The sequence below is a fragment of the Pleurodeles waltl genome, chromosome 3_2, assembly GCF_031143425.1.
Source record: "Pleurodeles waltl isolate 20211129_DDA chromosome 3_2, aPleWal1.hap1.20221129, whole genome shotgun sequence".
NCBI classification, from domain to species: Eukaryota; Metazoa; Chordata; class Amphibia; order Caudata; family Salamandridae; genus Pleurodeles; species Pleurodeles waltl.
In genome coordinates this window covers 205211151-205225324 of record NC_090441.1, presented here as the reverse complement: position 1 = coordinate 205225324, position 14174 = coordinate 205211151, and positions in this window count along the sequence as shown.

The window sequence follows — 14174 nt, the reverse complement described above, 5'->3', positions numbered from 1 at the left end:
GGTGCCAGGGTGAGCTGCACAGATTTAAGGGTAGTGCAGTAAAACTGACAATACTGGAACAGTCAACCCCCCGCCCTCCCACCCTGGGTTAGGAAATCCATGGAAAGCTTCACAAACTAAAGGGTCTGGAAGTAAATCGACCAAAGACATATCTACCACAGCCGCCCAACCCTGGCCACGAACAGTAGGCCTACCTCAAAAGAGTTAAAGCCCAATTGTCAAAACTTCCACTGGCGGATATGCCAAACTTCCCCAACCCCAGCCACCAATGCCAGGGCAAACTCCATGGACTGAAAGGCCTGGTGGGAAACAGCCTCAAGTCGATCTGCCAACCTCTCCCTCCATCCCTGTTTTCCATTGCAAGGAAAGGGTCCAGGTGAAATTGCCACTTGCATATCAATCACGCTCCCCCTACCCCTGTCTACTACTGCTAGGCAACGTCCACTGCCAGAACTCGTAAGCTCTCTCCCATCCCAGGTCACCACAGCCGGGGCAAACTCAATAGACTGAATGGCTCAGAGGGTGAAACTGTTAATGTCAGCTCCACCAATCTCCACCCGCACCAAAGTCCACCAACACCACGCAGCTACCTATGGTGGACCTGTCACCCTTCTCCAACACCAGTTGACCAACACCAGGGCAAACTCCACAAGCTGAAGTTCGAGGCAGTGAAACTGCTAACTCACCCCACACTCTGATCAACCAGCACCAGGGTACGCCCCACCGACTGAAATGCCCGGTGGCAAAACAGCACCAGCAGACCTGCCAAGCTACTCCTATCATAATGCACCAAGGACAGGACAAACTTCCCAGACTGAAGGGCCTAGTGGTGAACTGCCACTGGGGGATCAAGCAAGCTCCTCACTGCCCCAGAATACCAATTTCAGGGCAAGCTCCACAGACTGAAGGCTGCATAATGGTCACCGGTGAATCCACAAATTTTCCCACCAGTTTAGACCACAAAGGCCAGCGTAATCTCTGCAGATTAAAGGGCCCAGTGGTGGAACTGCCATTGGCAAATTCACCAAGCTCGCCCTAATCCGCGAAACTAATGCCAGAGCAGTCTCCGCTGACTGAAAAGCCTGTGGGCGAAATTTGTATCAACAAATTTACCAAGCTCTTCCCGGCCATGTTGAATAACACTAGGGCAAGCTCCAAGGAATGAAGGGTCTGGTGGCAAATTCACCACTGAATTATCCACCAAGCCCCCCCCACACCCTGGTCCACCAAAGTCAGAGCAAGCTCAAATGTCTGAAGCACCCAGTAGTCAAACCGCTTTGGATGATCCGCTAGGCTCCCCTACAGCCTGTTTCGCCAACACCAAAGTCCATGGACTGAACAACCCTATGGGCAAGCCGCCACTAGCAGATCCACTAAGCTCTTGCTAGTACCTGGCTAAAGACTTACTGGTTCACTATAAAGTAGACCATCCTCCCAGCCAACATAGTCTCACAAGGGTTTGGGCGCTCCTCTTGTTCCTTGTGTAAATCTTCCTGTGTAGGCCCTCCAGCAGCTAACAAACCCTGCAGCTCTGGGGGTGACCCAGATTCCAGCATGTGGTTTGTTTCGGGAGTCTCATCCACCTCCTTGCTTTTCCCTTACCCGAACATCAATCATAGCCACCTCGCCATTGTGCTCAGTGTCAACCCTAACAAGCAGATACTCCACGCTTTTCTCCACTGGCTACCAATTCTCTATCCTTGGCTCCAGGGAGTATCTCCTCAGGCTTAAGGTACTTCTTCTCTACCATAGTGCGGAAGGCTCCAATATATATCAGGGTAGGCACTTTCCTCCCATTGATACTAATGTCCTACACACATCCCATTGTATTAGGATGGATGTGCTTCAGAGCATTTGATTCCCTCTCTCAAATGCCCATAGCTACTAAGTTGAGCACAACCGGCCCCTTCTGGGTACCTTTCCCCACATGTTACAGGCTTGCTATCACAGGAGTCATCAAGTCAAATTCCTTCTCCTGACATTCTCTCTTGTAAAGTATCACCTTGTGGCACTTAAAACAAGTCATCATCATGGACTTAGAAGGGCTTCTTTCCTTTGCTTTCTCGTCATTCTCCTGCCAGGACACACCATTACCATTCCCAAGTTTCCTGGGCCCTTCTTGAGTCCCATGAGAATTACTCTGGCCCCTGCCTTCCGGGGATGCAACCAGTCTTTGGAGAGCTCTTCTCTTCTGGCTGAGAACTGTGCTACTCCAGCCCTTTGGGAACCCTGTTAGACAACAATTTATCAGCTAGCACTGCATGTTTCGTTGGACCCCTCTCTGTCACATCAGACAAGTATTGTCTAATTGGGGTAGAGCACTTCAGCTTGAGTCACTATGTCCCCATCAACTGCTTAAGGGACTGAAAATCCTTGAGTCCAAGTCTCAAACAGAACACCATCCAATCTCTTGCAGTCATGCAATCTCTGCAGGTACTGAGCTGGCTTCAGCCCAACCCACCCAATGAGAGCTTCCTTCATTTGGTCAAAGGCCATCTGGTCTGACACAGGCAGCCTCTCAATTACTGCTGTCCCTTCAAATGGCATGTGCCCCATTAAGGAAGCTGTCTTAAACACCTCATTTAAGGCCTGGCTTTACAAGCGACCTGAAATCTCACAGACCACCCCAAAATATACTGACCTTCTACATACACAAGATCCTTTGGAACCTTGGCCACAACCTGCCCTGAACTAGAAGTAGAGTCACATTCTAGAATGAGTCGCAGATAGAGTTGTCATTGGTTCCTTGCTACGTTTCTCTCTCTCAAGCACTATCCTTTCCCTTTCCAGCTCTCTTTCCTTTTACTTCTGTTTCTACTCTCACTCTCTGTTTTACTCCCTTTCTGTTTCTTCTCTTTCTCTTGCAATTTCTCTTTCCAGACCCATTGTCCCTGTGTCTCCCACCTTCTCTCCTCTTGTTCCAAGTGAGGTGATCTTATCTTCCTCAGCATTAGCTTTCTGAGGAGCCAACTGTAGGAAAGTACCATCTTGCCTGGCATGTTACCCCCATTTTTCACTGTATATATGTTGTTTTAGTTGTATGTGTCACTGGGACCCTGGTATCCAGGGCCCCAGTGCTCATAATTGTGCCTGAATGTGTTACCTGTGTAGTGACTAACTGTCTCACTGAGGCTCTGCTAATCAGAACCTCAGTGGTTATGCTCTCTCATTTCTTTCAAATTGTCACTAACAGGCTAGTGACCAATTTTACCAATTTACATTGGCTTACTGGAACACCCTTATAATTCCCTAGTATATGGTACTGAAGTACCCAGGGTATTGGGGTTCCAGGAGATCCCTATGGGCTGCAGCATTTCTTTTGCCACCCATAGGGAGCTCTGACAATTCTTACACAGGCCTGCCACTGCAGCCTGAGTGAAATAACGTCCACGTTATTTCACAGCCATTTTACACTGCACTTAAGTAACTTATAAGTCACCTATATGTCTAACCTTTACCTGGTAAAGGTTAGGTGCAAAGTTACTTAGTGTGAGGGCACCCTGGCACTAGCCAAGGTGCCCCCACATTGTTCAGGGCCAATTCCCCGGACTTTGTGAGTGTGGGGACACCATTACACGCGTGCACTACATATAGGTCACTACCTATATGTAGCTTCACAATGGTAACTCCGAATATGGCCATGTAACATGTCTATGATCATGGAATTGCCCCCTCTATGCCATCCTGGCATAGTTGGCACAATCCCATGATCCCAGTGGTCTGTAGCACAGACCCTGGTACTTCCATACTGCTTTTCCTGGGGTTTCACTGCAGCTGCTGCTGCTGCCAACCCCTCAGACAGGTTTCTGCCCTCCTGGGGTCAAGCCAGGCTTGTCCCAGGATGGCAGAACAAAGGACTTCCTCTGAGAGAGGGTGTTACACCCTCTCCCTTTGGAAAATGGTGTGAAGGCAGGGGAGGAGTAGCCTCCCCCAGCCTCTGGAAATGCTTTCATGGGCACATTTGGTGCCCATTTCTGCATAAGCCAGTCTACACCGGTTCAGGGACCCCTTAGCCCTGCTCTGGCGCGAAACTGGACAAAGGAAAGGGGAGTGACCACTCCCCTGACCTGCACCTCCCCTGGGAGGTGTCCAGAGCTCCTCCAGTGTGCTCCAGACCTCTGCCATCTTGGAAACAGAGGTGCTGCTGGCACACTGGACTGCTCTGAGTGGCCAGTGCCACCAGGTGACGTCAGAGACTCCTTCTGATAGGCTCCTTCAGGTGTTGCTAGCCTATCCTCTCTCCTAGGTAGCCAAACCCTCTTTTCTGGCTATGTAGGGTCTCTGTCTCTGGGGAAACTTTAGATAACGAATGCAAGAGCTCATCCGAGTTCCTCTGCATCTCTCTCTTCACCTTCTGCCAAGGAATCGACTGCTGACCGTGCTGGAAGCCTGCAAAACTGCAACAAAGTAGCTAAGACGACTACTGCAACTCTGTAACGCTGATCCTGCCACCTTCTCGACTGTTTTCCTGGTGGTGCATGCTGTGGGGGTAGTCTGCCTCCTCTCTGCACTAGAAGCTCCGAAGAAATCTCCAGTGGGTCGACGGAATCTTCCCCCTGCAACCGCAGGCACCAAAGAACTGCATTACCGGTCCCTTGGGTCTCCTCTCAGCACGACGAGCGAGGTCCCTTGAATCCAGCAACTCTGTCCAAGTGACTCCCACAGTCCAGTGACTCTTCAGTCCAAGTTTGGTGGAGGTAAGTCCTTGCCTCCCCACGCCAGACTGCATTGCTGGGAACGGCGACTTTGGCAGCTACTCCGGCCCCTGTGCACTTCCGGCGGAAATCCTTTGTGCACAGCCAAGCCTGGGTCCACGGCACTCTAACCTGCATTGCACGACTTTCTAAGTTGGTCTCCGGCGACGTGGGACTCCTTTGTGTAACTTCGGGTGAGCACCATTTCATGCATCCTCGTAGTGCCTGTTTCTGGCACTTCTCCGGGTGCTACCTGCTGCTGAGAGGGCTCCTTGTCTTGCTCGATGTCCCCTCTGTCTCCTGACGCAATTTGCGACATCCTGGTCCCTCCTGGGCCACAGCAGCATCCAAAAACACTAACCGCAAGATTTGCACCTAGCAAGGCTTGTTGGCGTTCTTTTGGCAGGAAAACACTTCTGCACAACTCTCCACGGCGTGAGGGATCCGTCCTCCAAAGGGGAAGTCTCTAGCCCTTGTCGTTCCTGCAGAAACCTAAGCTTCTTCTGTCCAGAAGAAGCTCCTTTGCACCCACAGCTGGCATTTCCTGGGCATCTGCCCATCTCCGACTTACTTGTGACTTTTGGACTTGGTCCCCTTGTTCCACAGGTACCCTCGACTGGAAATCCATCGTTGTTGCATTGCTGGTTTGTGTCTTTCCTGCAGAATTCCCCTATCACGACTTCTTTGTCCTTTGGGGAACTTTAGTGCACTTTGCACTCACTTTTCAGGGTCTTGGGGTGGGCTATTTTTCTAACCCTCGCCATTTTCTAATAGTCCCAGCGACCCTCTACAAGGTCACCTAGGTTTGGGGTCCATTCGTGGTTCGCATTCCACTTCTGGAGTATATGGTTTGTGTTGCCCCTATCCCTATGTGCTCCCATTGCATCCTATTGTAACTATACATTGTTTGCACTGTTTTCTAAGACTATACTGCATATTTTTGGTATTGTGTACATATAACTTGTGTATATTTGCTATCCTCATACTGAGGGTACTCACTGAGATACTTTGGCATATTGTCATAAAAATAAAGTACCTTTATTTTTAGTATAACTGTGTATTGTGTTTTCTTATGATATTGTGCAAGTGACATTAGTGGTACTGTAGGAGCTTCACTCGTCTCCTAGTTCAGCCTAAGCTGCTCTGCTAAGCTTCCATTATCTATCAGCCTAAGCTGCTAGACACCCTATACACTAATAAGGGATACCTGAGCCTGGTGCAAGGTGTAAGTACCCATTGGTACTCACTACAAGCCAGTCCAGCCTCCTACATTGGTTGTGCAGCGGTGGGATAAGTGCTTTGAGACTACTTACCACTCTTGTCATTGTACTTTTCATAAGAGAAAAATATACAAAACAAGTTCAGTGTATGTACACATAACTAAAAAGTTTTGCATTTCCTTTTTTCACTCTTTTCTAAGTGCTGAAAAGTACATCTAAACTTTCTAAAAGTTCTAAAAAAAAAGTTTAAAAAGTTTTTTTTCTCTGTCTTTCTAAAAGCTCTGACAAACTTTTTTCTCGTTTTCTATCACTTTAACTCTCTCTAAAAATGTCTGGCACAGGCCAAAATGTTGATCTGTCCAAACTTGCATATGACCACCTTAGCTGAAAAGGAGCAAGGAGTCTCTGCATAGAGAGAGGTTTGAGTGTAGGGTAGAATCCTTCTTTGGAATTATTGCTTAACATGCTTAGAGAACAAGATAAGGCCAAAGGGGCCACATCTGTTGAAAAAGTAGCAAATGGTTCCCAATCTGATCCAGGGACTCCCCCAGGAAAAGATTCAGGAAAGAAACTTCCTAGCCTGCCCATTACTAGACAGTCTAGCATAGTTGGTACTCAGGTGGAGTCACATCATACAGATGGTGTGCTCTCACATTACACTGTCAGCCAAGCTGTTAGGGTGCCCTCTGTAAGGGACAGGTCTCCTTCTGTTCATTCTCATCATACCTCTGTGTCTAAGAATGTCCCTCCCACCAACCCTGATGACAGAATGTTAAAAAGGGAACTCAATAAGTTGAGAGTGGAACAAACCAGACTGAAGCTTAAAAAGCAACAGCTGGATTTGGATAGACAGTCTTTAGAACTAGAGAAGGAAAGACAGAAGCTGGGTTTAGAAACCCATGGTGGCAGCAGCAGTATTCCCCATAGTCATCCTGCAAAAGAGCATGATTCCAGGAATCTGCATAAGATAGTTCCCCCTTATAAGGAGGGGGATGACATTAACAAGTGGTTTGCTGCACTTGAGAGGGCCTGTGTTATACAGGATGTCCCTCAAAGGCAGTGGGCTGCTATCCTATGGCTATCATTTAGTGGAAAAGGTAGGGATAGGCTCCTTACTGTGAAAGAAAGTGATGCCAATAATTTTACAGTTCTTAAGAATGCACTCATGGATGGTTATGGCTTAACCACTGAACAATACAGGATAAAGTTCAGAGAGACCAAAAAGGAGTCTTCACAAGACTGGGTCGATTTCATTGACCATTCAGTGAAGGCCTTGGAGGGGTGGTTACATGGCAGTAAAGTTACTGATTATGACAGCCTGTATAACTTGATCCTGAGAGAGCATATTCTTAATAATTGTGTGTCTGATTTGTTGCACCAGTACTTGGTGGACTCTGATCTGACCTCTCCCCAAGAATTGGGAAAGAAGGCAGACAAATGGGTCAGAACAAGGGTGAACAGAAAAGTTCATACAGGGGGTGACAAAGATGGCAACAAGAAGAAGGATGGTAAGTCTTCTCTCAAGGGTGGGGACAAATCTAAAAATGAGTCTTCATCAGGCCGACAAAAACACTCTGGTGGGGGCGGTGGGCCCAAATCCTCTTCTAATCAAAACAAGGAAAAGAAACCATGGTGCTATTTATGTAAAATAAAAGACCATTGGACAACAGATCCCAGTTGTCCAAAGAAATGCACCAAGCCTCCTACCACTACAACCCCTACTGCTACACGTAGTATCCCTACTACTAGCAGTGGTGGTGGGAGCAAACCTACTAATAGCCAATCCAAGGGAGTAGCTGGGCTCACTTTTGGTAACTTAGTTGGGGTTGGTCTTGTTAAGGAGACCACAGAGGCTGTGTTAGTCTCTGAGGGGGCTATTGATTTAGCCACCTTAGTTGCTTGTCCCCTTAATATGGATAAGTACAAGCAGCTACCCCTAATAAATGGTGTTGAGGTTCAGGCCTACAGAGACACTGGTGCCAGTGTGACTATGGTCATAGAGAAACTGATCCACCCTGAACAACACCTACTTGGTCACCAGTACCAAGTAACCGATGCTCACAACAACACACTTAGCCACCCCATGGCTGTTGTAAATCTCAACTGGGGGGGGGTTACTGGTCCAAAGAAAGTTGTGGTAGCCACAGATTTACCTGTAGACTGTCTACTAGGAAATGATTTGGAGACATCAGCTTGGTCAGATGTGGAGTTGGAGGCCCATGCAGCAATGCTGGGCATCCCAGGGCATATTTTTGCTTTAACCAGGGCTCAGGCCAAAAAGCAAAAAGGACAGGGAAGCTTGGATCCTGGAACAATGGACCAAGTGCTCCCTAAAGCTAGGGCTAGTAGAAGTAAACCACTTCCTACTATCCCTCCCTCTACAGTGGATTCTACTTCTGAGGAAGAAGAATTTCCACCCTGTGCAGAACCTACACCAGAGGAGCTGGAAGCAGACACTGCTGAGCTTTTGGGTGAAGGGGGGCCTGCCAGGGAGGAGCTGAGTGTGGCACAGCAAACCTGTCCCACACTAGAGGGTCTAAGACAGCAAGCTGTCAAACAGGCTAATGGGGATGTCAGTGACTCTCACAGAGTTTACTGGGAGGACAACCTCTTGTACACTGAGGCAAGGGATCCTAAACCTGGAGCTGCCAGGAGATTAGTGATCCCTCAGGAGTACAGAAAGTTCCTCCTAACTCTTGCCCACGACATACCCCTAGCTGGACATCTGGGACAAATGAAAACTTGGGACAGACTTGTTCCCTTGTTTCATTGGCCTAGGATGTCTGAGGACACAAAAGAGTTTTGTAAGTCCTGTGAAACTTGTCAAGCCAGTGGCAAGACAGGTGGCACCCCAAAGGCACCCCTTATTCCACTGCCTGTGGTTGGGGTTCCCTTTGAAAGGGTAGGGGTTGACATAGTTGGCCCCATTGACCCTCCTACTGCTTCAGGCAATAGGTTTATCTTGGTGGTAGTGGACCATGCCACAAGATACCCTGAAGCTATTCCTTTAAGGACCACTACAGCTCCTGCAGTGGCAAAAGCCCTCCTGGGAATATTTTCCAGGGTGGGCTTCCCAAAGGAAGTAGTATCAGACAGGGGAAGCAATTTCATGTCTGCATACTTAAAGACCATGTGGAAGGAGTGTGGTGTGACTTACAAGTTCACTACACCCTTTCATCCACAAACAAATGGACTGGTGGAGAGATTTAATAAAACTCTCAAAGGCATGATTATGGGTCTCCCTGAAAAACTCCACAGGAGATGGGATATCCTGTTACCATGCCTCCTTTTTGCCTACAGGGAGGTACCCCAGAAAGGAGTGGGCTTCAGCCCCTTTGAACTTCTTTTTGGACACCCTGTTAGGGGTCCACTTACACTTGTAAAGGAGGGTTGGGAACAACCTTTAAAAGCTCCTAAACAAGATATTGTGGATTATGTACTTGGCCTCAGATCAAGGATGGCTGGGTATATGAAAAAGGCCAGTAAGAACCTTCAGGCCAGCCAAGAGCTCCAAAAGCAATGGCATGACCAGAAGGCTGTTTTGGTTCAGTACCAACCAGGGCAGAAAGTGTGGGTCTTGGAGCCTGTGGCCCCAAGAGCACTCCAAGATAAATGGAGTGGACCCCACACAATTGTTGAGAAAAAGGGTGAAGTCGCCTACTTAGTTGACTTAGGCACTGAGAGGAGTCCCCTTAGGGTGCTCCATGTCAACCGCCTGAAACCCTACTATGACAGGGCTGATCTCACCCTGCTCATGGCAACTGATGAGGGACAGGAAGAAGACAGTGATTCTCTACCTGATCTCTTCTCTTCCACAGAACAAGATGCTCTAGTGGAAGGTGTAGTTTTGGCTGATTGTCTTACTGCTGAGCAGAAAGACCATTGCATAAATCTCCTGGGTCAGTTTTCTGAACTCTTCTCTACTGTGCCAGGTACCACTTCTTGGTGTGAGCACACTATAGATACTGGAGACAGCTTGCCTGTCAAAAGTAAGATCTATAGGCAGCCTGACCATGTCAGGGACTGCATAAAGCAAGAGGTGCAGAAAATGTTAGAACTGGGAGTGGTTGAGCACTCTGAAAGTCCATGGGCTTCTCCTGTGGTACTTGTACCAAAACCCCATTCCAAAGATGGAAAGAAGGAAATGCGGTTTTGTGTAGACTACAGAGGTCTCAACCTGGTAACCAAAACTGATGCTCACCCTATACCCAGGGCAGATGAGCTCATAGATACACTGGCATCTGCCAAGTATCTAAGCACTTTTGATTTGACTGCAGGGTATTGGCAGATCAAATTATCAGAAGATGCTAAACCTAAAACTGCATTTTCAACCATTGGAGGACATTACCAGTTCACTGTAATGCCTTTTGGATTGAAGAATGCACCTGCCACTTTTCAGAGGTTGGTGAACACAGTCCTGCAAGGGCTGGAAGCTTTCAGTGCAGCATATTTGGACGATATAGCTGTCTTTAGCTCCAGTTGGGATGATCACCTGGTCCACCTATGGAAAGTTTTAGAGGCCCTGCAAAAGGCAGGCCTCACTATCAAGGCTTCAAAGTGCCAGATAGGGCAGGGGAAGGTGGTTTATCTGGGACACCTTGTTGGTGGGGAACAGATTGCACCACTACAGGGGAAAATCCAAACAATTATTGATTGGGTTCCCCTTACTACTCAGACTCAGGTGAGAGCCTTCCTAGGCCTCACTGGGTATTACAGGAGGTTCATTAAGAACTATGGCTCCATTGCAGCCCCTCTTAATGACCTCACATCCAAGAAAATGCCTAAAAAGGTATTATGGACAGCAAACTGTCAGAAAGCTTTTGAGGAGCTGAAGCAGGCCATGTGCTCTGCACCTGTCCTGAAAAGCCCTTGTTACTCTAAAAAATTCTATGTCCAAACTGATGCATCTGAATTAGGAGTAGGGGCAGTCCTATCACAACTTAATTCTGAGGGCCAGGATCAACCTGTTGCTTTTATTAGTAGGAGGTTGACCCCTAGAGAAAAGCGTTGGTCTGCCATAGAGAGGGAGGCCTTTGCTGTGGTCTGGGCACTGAAGAAGTTGAGGCCATACCTGTTTGGCACTTACTTCATTGTTCAGACAGACCACAAACCTCTACTTTGGCTAAAACAAATGAAAGGTGAAAACCCTAAATTGTTGAGGTGGTCCATATCCCTACAGGGAATGGACTATACAGTGGAACATAGACCTGGGAGTAGCCACTCCAATGCAGATGGACTCTCCAGATATTTCCACTTAGACAATGAAGACTCATCAGGTCATGGCTAGTCTTATTGTCCTTCGTTTGGGGGGGGGGTTGTGTAGGAAAGTACCATCTTGCCTGGCATGTTACCCCCATTTTTCACTGTATATATGTTGTTTTAGTTGTATGTGTCACTGGGACCCTGGTATCCAGGGCCCCAGTGCTCATAAGTGTGCCTGAATGTGTTACCTGTGTAGTGACTAACTGTCTCACCGAGGCTCTGCTAATCAGAACCTCAGTGGTTATGCTCTCTCATTTCTTTCAAATTGTCACTAACAGGCTAGTGACCAATTTTACCAATTTACATTGGCTTACTGGAACACCCTTATAATTCCCTAGTATATGGTACTGAGGTACCCAGGGTATTGGGGTTCCAGGAGATCCCTATGGGCTGCAGCATTTCTTTTGCCACCCATAGGGAGCTCTGACAATTCTTACACAGGCCTGCCACTGCAGCCTGAGTGAAATAACGTCCACGTTATTTCACAGCCATTTTACACTGCACTTAAGTAACTTATAAGTCACATATATGTCTAACCTTTACCTGGTAAAGGTTAGGTGCAAAGTTACTTAGTGTGAGGGCACCCTGGCACTAGCCAAGGTGCCCCCACATTGTTCAGGGCCAATTCCCCGGACTTTGTGAGTGCGGGGACACCATTACATGCGTGCACTACATATAGGTCACTACCTATATGTAGCTTCACAATGGTAACTCCGAATATGGCCATGTAACATGTCTATGATCATGGAATTGCCCCCTCTATGCCATCCTGGCATAGGTGGCACAATCCCATGATCCCAGTGGTCTGTAACACAGACCCTGGTACTGCCAAACTGCCTTTCCTGGGGTTTCACTGCAGCAGGTTTCTGCCCTCCTGGGGTCAAGCCAGGTTTGTCCCAGGATGGCAGAACAAAGGACTTCCTCTGAGAGAGGGTGTTACACCCTCTCCCCTTGGAAAATGGTGTGAAGGCAGGGGAGGAGTAGCCTCCCCCAGCCTCTGGAAATGCTTTCATGGGCACATTTGGTGCCCATTTCTGCATAAGCCAGTCTACACCGGTTCAGGGACCCCTTAGCCCTGCTCTGGTGCGAAACTGGACAAAGGAAAGGGTAGTGACCACTCCCCTGACCTGCACCTCCCCTGGGAGGTGTCCAGAGCTCCTCCAGTGTGCTCCAGACCTCTGCCATCTTGGAAACAGAGGTGCTGCTGGCACACTGGACTGCTCTGAGTGGCCAGTGCCACCAGGTGACGTCAGAGACTCCTTCTGATAGGCTCCTTCAGGTGTTGCTAGCCTATCCTCTCTCCTAGGTAGCCAAACCCTCTTTTCTGGCTATTTAGGGTCTCTGTCTCTGGGGAAACTTTAGATAACGAATGCAAGAGCTCATCCGAGTTCCTCTGCATCTCTCTCTTCACCTTGTGCCAAGGAATCGACTGCTAACCGCGCTGGAAGCCTGCAAAACTGCAACAAAGTAGCTAAGACGACTACTGCAACTCTGTAACGCTGATTCTGCCGCCTTCTCAACTGTTTTCCTGGTGGTGCATGCTGTGGGGGTAGTCTGCCTCCTCTCTGCACTAGAAGCTCCGAAGAAATCTCCAGTGGGTCGACGGAATCTTCCCCCTGCAACCGCAGGCACCAAAGATTTGCATTACCGGTCCCTTGGGTCTCCTCTCAGCATGACGAGCGAGGTCCCTTGAATCCAGCAACTCTGTCCCAGTGACTCCCACAGTCCAGTGACTCTTCAGTCCAAGTTTGGTGGAGGTAAGTCCTTGCCTCCCCACGCCAGACTGCATTGCTTGGAACCGCGACTTTTGCAGGTACTCCGGCCCCTGTGCACTTCCGGTGGAAATCCTTTGTGCACAGCCAAGCCTGGGTCCACGGCACTCTAACCTGCATTACACGACTTTCTAAGTTGGTCTCCGGCGACGTGGGACTCCTTTGTGTAACTTCGGGTGAGCACCGTTTCACGCATCCTCGTAGTGCCTGTTTCTGGCACTTCTCCGGGTGCTACCTGCTGCTGAGAGGGCTCCTTGTCTTGCTCGATGTCCCCTCTGTCTCCTGACGCAATTTGCGACATCCTGGTCCCTCCTGGGCCAAAGCAGCATCCAAAAATGCTAACCGCATGATTTGCACCTAGCAAGGCTTGTTGGCGTTCTTTCGGCGAGAAAACACTTCTGCACAACTCTCCACGGGTTGAGGGATTCGTCCTCCAAAGGGGAAGTCTCTAGCCCTTGTCGTTCCTGCAGAAACCTAAGCTTCTTCTGTCCTAAAGAAGCTCCTTTGCACCCACAGCTGGCATTTCCTGGGCATCTGCCCATCTCCGACTTGCTTGTGACTTTTGGACTTGGTCCCCTTGTTCCACAGGTACCCTCGACTGGAAATCCATCATTGTTGCATAGCTGGTTTGTGTCTTTCCTGCAGAATTCCACTATCACGACTTCTTTGTCCTTTGGGGAACTTTAGTGCACTTTGCACTCACTTTTCAGGGTCTTGGGGTGGGCTATTTTTCTAACCCTCACTATTTTCTAATAGTCCCAGCGACCCTCTACAAGGTTACATAGGTTTGGGGTCCATTCGTGGTTCGCATTCCACTTCTGGAGTATATGGTTTGTGTTGCCCCTATCCCTATGTGCTCCCATTGCATCCTATTGTAACTATACATTGTTTGCACTGTTTTCTAATACTATACTGCATATTTTTGCTCTTGTGTACATATAACTTGTGTATATTTGCTATCCTCATACTGAGGGTACTCACTGAGATACTTTGGCATATTGTCATAAAAATAAAGTACCTTTATTTTTAGTATAACTGTGTATTGTGTTTTCTTATGATATTGTGCAAGTGACATTAGTGGTACTGTAGGAGCTTCACTCGTCTCCTAGTTCAGCCTAAGCTGCTCTGCTAAGCTACCATTATCAATCAGCCTAAGCTGCTAGACACCCTATACACTAATAAGGGATACCTGGGCCTGGTGCAAGGTGTAAGTACCCCTTGGTACT